The sequence below is a fragment of the Manis pentadactyla genome, chromosome 11, assembly GCF_030020395.1.
Source record: "Manis pentadactyla isolate mManPen7 chromosome 11, mManPen7.hap1, whole genome shotgun sequence".
NCBI classification, from domain to species: domain Eukaryota; kingdom Metazoa; phylum Chordata; class Mammalia; order Pholidota; family Manidae; genus Manis; species Manis pentadactyla.
Window position 1 is genome coordinate 1677965 of NC_080029.1, and position 9674 is coordinate 1687638.

At 59.1% G+C, this 9674-nt stretch overlaps 1 long non-coding RNA gene across 2 annotated transcripts in view; it reads right to left on the reverse strand.

The window, feature by feature from the left end:
* The window catches only part of LOC118910901 (uncharacterized), a 33594-nt gene extending 29217 nt beyond the window's left edge, over positions 1-4377 (reverse strand). Inside the window, exons 1-2 of one of the 2 annotated variants that reach the window (XR_005024233.2) lie at positions 4292-4377; positions 3598-3780 (exon numbers count right to left, since the gene is read on the reverse strand). This is a non-coding gene — a long non-coding RNA (uncharacterized LOC118910901). Of the gene's footprint in view, positions 1-3524; positions 3781-4291 lie in introns of both variants that reach the window. The other variant, XR_005024234.2, reaches the window with a different exon arrangement.
* Between the last annotated feature and the right edge of the window lie 5297 nt (positions 4378-9674).

Genomic DNA, 9674 nt, shown 5'->3' on the forward strand with positions numbered 1-9674 from the left:
ACCCCATCCCCGTCACTCCCCCGAGCAGACCCAGGGGGGTAAGTGGGACCTTCTCTGCCACCCAGAGGAAGCACCCCGTTCCCCAGGGCACCTACCCCCTGGACACAGGACCTCTGAGCTCAGAAGAAGGGCTGCCTCACCCTCCCAGCAGCTTCTGCTCCCCTAGGGGTGGGTCCCACGGGGACTAAATGCCCCTAAACAGCTCCTGAATAAGCGGCTGGCTCATTTCTGCTTCTAAAACGTTAAATCATCAAAGTATACTTTTATGTATATTTAATTTGCTATTATGAAACTCAGATCACAGTTCAGTCTGGTCATTATTTGGTGGGTAATGGGAAGGCAGCTTAAGTCATGAACGGCTCTGCTCATTTCTCCGTCTGGCCGGTGAGCCTGGGGGCTGAGCTCACCTGGTCCTGGCAGGGGTCCAGGGTGGCCCCCACCCACAGCCTTGCCTTTGGGCCTGCTGGGAGGGCCCTGCCTTACCTGAGCTGGAAGAGGGCTGGGGAGGTCCTGAGGCTCTGAGCCCACCAGGCCTGGTCCCAGGGCGGACCCCTCTCCCTGGAAGGGTTTTCATGGCAGGACTCTGCCCACAGCGGCCGGTTTTCTCATGGGGTACAGGGGGCTGTATGAGACCATGTCAGAGAAGGAGGCCGCGTGGGCCCTGGCAAGTGGCAGGGCTCGGCCGATGGAGGGACGACGCCGACGGCGAGGTGCCAAGCCCTGAGGAGGAGGGGGCACCGGCTGCCAGAGCCGGAGGGGCCCTGGAGCCGGGGCTCACTTGGTAAGGCAGCTTTGCGCCATGGCAGAGACTCCTGGGCTCGGAGGCGGAGGTGGGGCTGAGGAGAGCCCGCAGAGGGCACGCCCGCAGAGGGCACGCCCGGGGCCAGCCGCACCCACCTGAAGGGAGAGTATCTGCCTCCCCGCCTGCTCCGGCCTGAGCTGTGCCCCGCGGCTCACACACTGAAATCCCGGGCCCCAGGACCTTGGAACGTCACCGCACTTTGGCAACGGGGGCTTTGCAGAGCTCAGAGGTTACCAGGAGGTCGCTGGGCCCTGGTAAGGAGAGGAGATGGGGACACAGACAGGCACAGAGGGGCCACTGCGGGAGGACGCGGAGCGAAGGCAGCCAGGGAGGGCCTCAGGGTTGATCTCGGTCCCCCAGACTCCAGAGTTCTGAGCCGGTGACTCTGCTGTCTGGGCCGCCCGGCAGCGGCGTTTTGTCGCAGCAGCCCTCAGTCACGCCCCACCATTCTTCCCTGAATGCCAGGTGACTTCGAGCCAGACACCCGGGCTTCTGGAGGCCCTGGCCACCAGCTGACCCCCAGAGGTTCCTGGCTCCCCTCCGGGGTACGCACCCACCCAGAGAGGGAAACAGGCCACTCACTGGGAGGACCTGGCTTGTCCCGAGCCCCAAGCCCAGACGGCCACGGGAAGCCGTCCTCAGCGAGCCAAGCCCGTATGCCTGCCGTGAGCGGGCCGTCCTGGTCCCTGTGTCTGGGCCGCAGGACCCGTCTCCTCCTCGCGCTGGGGAGACCAGGGGTGCCTGGGGCCCCACAGCCGTGGGTGGATGGGCGGGAGCCCCCAGGCCTCCTCCACTCCAGGCTGGGTTCAGGCCTTGGGAGGGGGCCTGCTGCCCCCCCACAACGCCCTGCCCTCTTCATCAGGCCTGCTCCGTGGACAGCCCACGGCCACAGCCGAGCTGGGTCTGGCCACCCTCTGAGCAGATTTGGATGACATTAAATCGCCCAGCGCAGCAAAGAGGGTCCCTTAATGCAAGCCTGACAGGGAGCTGAGGCTATTGATTTTCCGCGGCTTGAGCTGTCATATTCCCTTAAAGGCATTTACCACGGCTTTTAAGAGCCTCAGCACTTCCACAAAAGAGCAAATTACGTGCAAATCAGGCTGCTGCAATTTATCCTCTCTTCCAGCCCTTGTTAGGGGGCTGTGCAGCAGCTCCCAAGCGTCCCAGTGCCACAGCTGGGAGCCCAGGAAAAGCTGCCCCTCCAGGGCCGGAGCAGGGCCTGCAGGCCGTTCACCGCCCACCCCTGGCTGCCAGGAGGAGGCAGCAGGCCGTGAGGGCGAGTGCTGGGCAGTGCCAGTGCCCGTCTGGCAGCCTCCCAGAGGGGCCTGTCTGCCTGTCAACCCCAGCCACACCGAGGCCGCTGCCCCCTCCAAACTGGCCATCCCGAGTTGGTTGCCCACCAGCCATTCCGTCCTCTGGCCTGAGCTCCATGTCCTGGGGCCTGTTTCTCCCTCTGGAAGACTTCACGGGCCAGTGCGGCCCCCCGCCGCCTTCCCCTGGGAGCCCCAAGCCTGTGGCAGCTGCTTCCTGATGGGGCCCGGCCCGCGGCCCACAGCCTCAACATGCCAGTCATCCACCAGGCTGCTCACAGCCTCTCCAGACAGCTCCCTGCCACCCAGCCCATTGCAGGCACAGAACCCAGCACGTGGAGCTGGGGACCCCGGGGAGCATGAAGCCCCAGGGCCCAGTCCCATCTCTGCAGAGAGAGAAGCAGGTAGTAGCCATGGCGAGGGCCCCTCTTGATGAGGAGGCCCCTCCAACAGGCCTTGAGTCTGTGCCAGGCGGCACACCCCTGCACCCACAGTTCCAGGAGGCCCCACTCACAAGCCACGTCCTGCAAGGTCCCAGCGGGGAACGGACCCTCAGACACCTGTCCCCTCCTGGGAGCCCCACACCCAGCAGGGCACTGGCAGGGCCGGCAGGGCCTGGAGGGTGCCAGTCTCCTGATTCAGGGCTCCAGCTGAGAGGCTGACCCATCTGGCTCCCAGCCCTGACGACCCCCGTACACTGCAGAATGCTGAGCAGGCCCGGGGAGGCAACCTTTGCCTGGGCCCCCCTGATGGAGGGGACAGAAATCATGCCTTCTCCCATGCTCACTTTTCTGCCTGCTTTCTCTGCAGGATTCAGTGGCCCCTGAGTCCCCACGGGCCTATGACCAGCATTATCTCTGCACTAGGACGTGGGTTTGGCACTGGTTGGGGTCCTGACACCAGGACAGGCCAGGTCAGCCTGGGATGGCAGAGGCAGGGCCTCTGGGTCGCACTGCCATGATCCTGCCATGTGTGTGGACACTTCATGTTGACACATTAGAAAAGCTCTTGTCGCATCCCACCCGGGACCATGAATCCCCCTGAAAGGTTTGGTGAGTGTGATGTGCTGATGATCAGCCTCCTCCCCGGCCACCCTTATCCAGTGGGGCAGGTGGTCCTGCCAGTGGGGAGGGGGTGCCGCCCTCACCCCTCGACAGCCAGGCTGAGACGGAGGGAAGGGGCTCTAACCAGGCGTCGCTCTGTGCCCTGTGCACATTCTGTTGCTCTGGTGACATGTGACCACAGGGGCTCCAGGCTGAGAGCCCACCAGGAGCCCAAGACCCAACTCCTGGACCTCAGCACGCTTGCACTGCTATACATTAAACATGAGCGTGCCAGGGCCCAGGGGAAAGAGCTCAGGCCTGTCCCCGAAGCTATGTGCCCGCCGGCCACGGATGCAGGAGGGCGCTCACTTGGGCGTCACTTGCCCTGACCTTGGCAAAGGCCCGTAACCATGGGCAGGGTACTTACACCTCGAGGCCTCACCTCCTCTTCCCAAGCTTGGGCACCACGGTGGCAGCTGCTGCAGGCTTCAGGACAGCAGGTGGGGTGCCCTGCGGGCTGGGCCAGCTGGGCCCGCAGGCGGGAGCTTGGGCGGCTCAGCTGCTCTTGTTGCCACGGCCACAGTCTCACGGCGGAAGGGGCGCCCTCTCCATCCTCTGGCTCTGTCTGCAAGGGCAGTTAGGAGGGCAAGCGGGTATAGCTGGAAGCCTTCAGAACCCCCTTCAGCATGGGGGGGATGCCGCCCAGGAGAAGCCCCGCCTGCCTGCGCTGGGAGAGGGTGGTGGCCCTCGCCCTTGCCCCCGGCACCCCAGGCCTCCCACTCTGTCCTGTTTGCCTTGGGTGACAAGGAAGACAACCGTCCCAGGCCAAGTCCGGGGAAGGACCGCCTGCGGGCAGGGACTGCGTTCCCAGTGGCCTCTGCCGTCTGGGCCTGAGCAGCTGTCCTGCACAGGAGGACCAGGGCATCTGACCCGGCCTCCACGCCTGGGGCAGGAGGGAGGCGCAGGTCACACCCCCAGGGAGGGTCACAGGCTCCCTGTCGGCACAGAGGCCCCGTGAGGCAGGAGCCCGGAGCACAGCCCCAGCCCCAGCCAGGCAGCCCCAGATCCACAGGGGGTCTGCCGCTGCAGGGCCCCTACCCAAACCCTCCCTTATGCCTTCTGGGCCCCTCTCCTACCTGACACAGCCCCTAGGAGTGCAGAAGGGACACGGCACCGTGAGGAGCCACAGTGCTGGCGGCCACAGCATATTTCTGGCCTGGGCAGGAATTCAGGGCCGGGGGCAAGGACTATTTATGGCTCAAGGATAAAGACATGAGCCAGGCAGCTGGCACCACGGAAGGAATGCTGCCCCCAGAGACACATTTTCCGATTCCTGGGCCAGCAAGAATGCATTCTTTGACATTTATAAGCCTCAGGCTCCCCATAAACCGAGGATTCCAACAGCTGGCCTGCTTCTCAGGATCCGGGTTGCATGGCCCTGTCCCTGTGGCCATTTGCAGCGGCCGTGTTTGCTTTTGCTTTGCTCAGGGGAAGCCCCGCATCCTGGTCATCAAACGTTCCCCGAGCAGCTACGGTGTCCAGACTGCAGACCATGAGTCAGCTCAGCTCCGCAGCCCAAGGGAGGCAGGGGACAGTCCCCTTGGAGGCTGAGGGGACGGAGGCTCAGGAAGGCTGAGAGCCTTGGCCAAGGCCAGGAGCCAGAGGTCACCACTTGCCTTGCTCTGCGCTGTACAAGGCTGCCCCTCTCCATGCACAGCACAGGCCCTGGGCTGCCTCTGGTATGCACAAAATATAATAAGATTGGAGAAAAATTCCCCACGATGTCCACAGCCTTCTCATTGGATGGGAACACTGTGGGCACCTTTTCCCTTCTTGCATATTTCTGTTTCCCCACAATGACCATACATTATTCGGAAAACAGGAGATACCCACTTCCAGTAAGCACAGGCCAGGTGACCAGGAACACAATTAGAAAAGCTGGATACAAATGGTTTTAATCTTCTTTAAAGCACAAAAGAGCAAATCAGATACTGAGGAATGAATTCCCAAGCCCAGGCTCGAGCAGGCAGGAGCCGGCACGAGAAGCCCAGGAGTCAAATTCACTTTGCTCTGAAGGGCTCGGCAGCCATGCTGATCGGCCCCCTGGAGGCAGCCGACAAGGGAGGCCAGCGGTGGCTGGGGCTGGCTCCAGGGCTCATGGGCGTGGACCGTACCCATGGGCATTCAGTGCAACATGTTGGTGGCCTGAAATCAGCCATGGTGGGAGTATTTATACCACAGTAGTCAGCAGATGCTACAAATCAGGACTTGGGTTTCTGGAGAGCCAGTATTTAAGTATTTACCAGCACAGCACTGGGGACAACAGAGCTAACACAGAGCTGGTCAGAGGCAGGGTCTGACAGTGCTCCAGTTCTTTAAGCCCAAAGGGACATCTCAGGGCAGACCAGAAGCAAGTTAGCCCCATGTGAGCTCACACTTTGTGACAGTGGCCTAGTGGTCCTGACCCAGGAAATCTCAGGCCTTGAGCTTTGCCTAAAGTAGTTCCAGGTGGAGTACCCCATCAGGAATCTGGAAAAAACAAACCAAAACCAGCTCTGATGGAAGGTACTTCCTTCATGGACACAAATTATTCCCACCAGCACTTTTTCAAATGCACTGTCTAGCAATCAACCCAGCCGTACATGCTACCAGCCAAACCCTGGGGTCAGAAGGCAGCTAAACCAAGACAGAGCAACAGATGCCCAGACACTCCGGGTTCTGGAATCATAAGCGCAAGGTATGAAATGGTGGCATTTGAAAGGCAAAAAGCAATAAAAAGATACCTGCAAGAGACTCAAATGGTGCAATGTGTCAGAGCAGATTCACAAAAGAGAATATCCACACAACCAAAAAAAAAAAAGAGAAGAAAAATGTCTAAATCTGAAAAGCAACCAAAAATTAGAACCAGATGGACATATTTGACAGGTTGACACAGCTGAAGAGAGAATGAGTAAACCAGAGAACCGCCCTGAAGACATCGTTGAGACCGCACCACCTTAACGGGAACGGCACACGCTCCAGTTGTATTCCCACGTCAACAAGCAAGTAGATGTGCAACTTAAAGAATGCTGGACAGCTAAAAAAAGGTGTACAAGGTTTCAGAAAGGAAGACTAACAAGGGTATGACCAGGTGTTAAGGAACACCACACAAATGGAAATAAACAATGCTCGTGTGTCAGAAAACACAGTGCTGCAAAGTTGCCAGTTCTTCCCAAATTGCTTTGCTTCTATAAAATTCTAACCAAACCCCCAGAGCTTGTTTCTGTGTCTGTGGGGAGCTTGACAAGCTGACTCTAAAAGGTGTATGGAATCTTAAAGAGCCAGGAACAGCACAGACCCCCTTTAGGAAGAAGAGAGTCTAGCAGATATCCAGACCTATCCTACAGTATCGAGACCTGGGAAGTCGATGCTGCAACAGACAGATGGGCCCATGGATGGTCCAGGGAATCCACAGACTGGGAGGTGATGGCCACTGCCTTTGCGACCGAAGTCGGCCCCAGGGCCAGGGGAAACAGGATCCTTGCAATAACTGACGCTCTATCAACTGGCTATCCAGGTAGGGGAAAAATGAATTTGGAGCTCTATGCACACTGTGCCCAAAACCAACTTCAAGCAGATTTATAGGCCCACGTGGAAGAGGCAAAAAGATACCAAACTTTTGGAAGCTGACCTAGCATAATGGCATCACCACTCCTGAGCAGGGAGAGGATTTTTAAATAAGATGCTAAAAGTTCCAGCCAACAGGAAAGATTAATAAATTTGACCATGTTCACCCTCAGAAATTCTGTTCCTGGGAAGTCCCTATAGGGAGAGCGAGGCACCTGTGCTCGGGGAAGACACGGCCCACAGAGCCTCCATCGAGGACGGATGAGGACCACCGGCACGGACAAGAGAGACAACCCAGAAGTTTGCAAGCGGCCAAACGACCCCACTGGGCACTTGACAGGGGAGAAAATCCATGCAGCAAACGAACAAATAAACAGTGTCCAGCCTCAATGCAACTCAAGAAAACACACCATAAATCTGCAATACTGAGACCCACCAAGTGGGCAGAAGTCATAAACTGATGGCACCATGTGCGATGCTGCCAGAAGCCGCAGCACAGCCGCTTTGCCGAGCAGATCAGGTGGAGCACCAGGCATTTTGAGGGCAATGAGACAATGTGGACGACACTGCAGTGCTGGATTCATGATAGATTTGTCCAAACCCATAGCATGTACAGTGAGCTAATGTAAACTGTGGATTTGGGTTCGTGACAATGTACTGATACTGGTTCATCGGCTGTAACAAACGCGCCGCAGCGGCGCACGCTGACCCTGATGGGGAAGCGCTGGGGAGGGAGGTCTAGGAGGGGGCTCTGTGCCTCTGGCTCAATTTTTCTGTAAACTTTCTAAAACATCTCAAAAAAATAGACTCCATTAATTCTTTTAAACCCAGATTGGCATTGCCTAGGAGAGCTGGAGACAGGCTTAGCCTGCAACCCGGTGGTTCCTCTCTCTAGAAATGTGGGCCCCAGCAGACACATTCGAGAATCTCCACAAGCAGCAAAGGGCAGCCAGATTTGGAAGCAACCCGATTTTTCATCAGCAAGAGGAAAAATGAATAGACTGGTGTATTCGTGTGATGACCACCACAGAGCCGTGCACCTCCACTGGATTCCAGCTAGAAATCAAAGAACACCCGACAAGCGGGAGACTCCGCGTCACCCTTTTGGAAGATGCGGTGTTACAAAGACCGGCTGGGTGTCAGACGGCGCAGCAGGGGAAAGAACAAGAAACAAAGGGATGATTGTGTTTCGTTCCATTTATATAAAACTCGCCACCAGGGACAGCTAAGCGAGCCTGCTGAGGGCTGCCGACGTAGGTGGGGACGAGGCCGACCTGGAGCAGCGCCTGCTGGAGGGCGGGGGAGGGGAGTGGGGTGCGGGGGGCCAGCGACTCGGTATCTCAGGTCTGGGATGGTGCTTGCAGAGACGCGTGCACCGACGACTCGTGTACTCCTCTGCATGCACGTTATACTTCATAATAAAATAAGATAGGAAAGCCGAGAAGAATGTGCTCCGCTCTGCTATTTGGCTGATCCTGCTTGACTCAAGGCACAGACCACCAGCCCCTCTCACAGTCCAGGCGCCAGCCTCGGCACTCACAGGCGTTCCTGGGCCAGTGGGCTGGCCGGCCGCAGCCTCTGGTGCCCATGTGAGGCCGTCACCCAACACCACAGGCCTGGGTTGGGCCTCGGCCTCTGGCCATCAAGCACCTCCCAGGCCAGCCAGTGTCAGAGTCTGTGTGAGGGTAGCGCCAGGGGCCCCCAGGAACCTGCCACCCACAGCACAGAAACAAGCCACTCGTCAGGCCCTCACAGTGTGTCTGGGCTTCCCTCCCACACAGGCAGAGAGAAGGTGACTAGGTGTCACCAGCACCCCCGGGGTCCTGCCTCTCACTCCACCCATGCCCACAGCGGGAACCGCCGCAGCCGATAGTCAGGCACGTGCTTGGCTGATCAATAATTCATCTGAACATTAAAGAGCATCGCCTTTGGCTGGAGAGGAGCTGACTGCTAAAGTGGCTGTGCTGGGCATCGTCTTTCTCCTGCCTCCCCGTGGAAATGCATTCTCCTCCCGCTACAGGGAGGGCAGTGGCCTGCCGGTGGGCATGGTCCTTGCTGCCCTGAGCTCTGGTGCGGAGCCTCCGTGGGAGCCATAGGCACTGGGGCACCACTCCACACAGCCCAGGGCCCGCCGCCCCAGCCCCTCACCCCATCCTCCTCACGCCCCTCACGCCTGCCTCCCTCGGAGGGCCGCCCCCGGCCTGCCCAAGCCCCAACCAGTGACTGGCCACACCTCCCCCCACAGCCTGCAAGGACCAGCTCAGAGGCCAGCCCGTGTGTGTGCAGCCTCCCGGAGCACGATCTGCAGACAGGGCACCTCTGTGTCCCACTGACCTGGCTTCCCTCCCAGTTGCCCGCCGCTTCTCCCCTGCACTGCTCCCCCAGCTATGGGGTGACGGTCCTCGCTGTCCCCTGCTGCCGGCATGTCTCCTCCCATGTCCCCCAAACACTGCAGCCCCCACGGAAAACATGGCACAGACCCCCTCCCCGCCACCCCCGTCACTTGCTGAGGGCTTTAGCACTGGGGTCACTCACTGCTGTGGGCTACACTGTGTCCCCACAGACTCACATGTGGAAATCCTCACCCCAGGACCTCAGAAGGGGACTGTACTTGCGACAGGCTCTTCAAAGAGGTAAAATGGAGTCATCAGGGGGGCCTGATCCGCTGTGGCTGTGTCTTTATAAGGAGATATGAAGACACACACACCCACACAGAGGGACGGCCACGCAGGGACACAGGGAGGAGAGGGCCGGCCACGCAGAGGAAGGCACCTCGGGAGTCAGCCCCCCGGCACCCCACTCTGGGACTCTCAGCCTCCCAAATCAGGAGAAAATTAATTTCTGTCATTAATGCACCCACCCAGTCTGCAGGGTCAGCATCCACGCAATGGCCTGTCCGTCTGTGTCCTGACC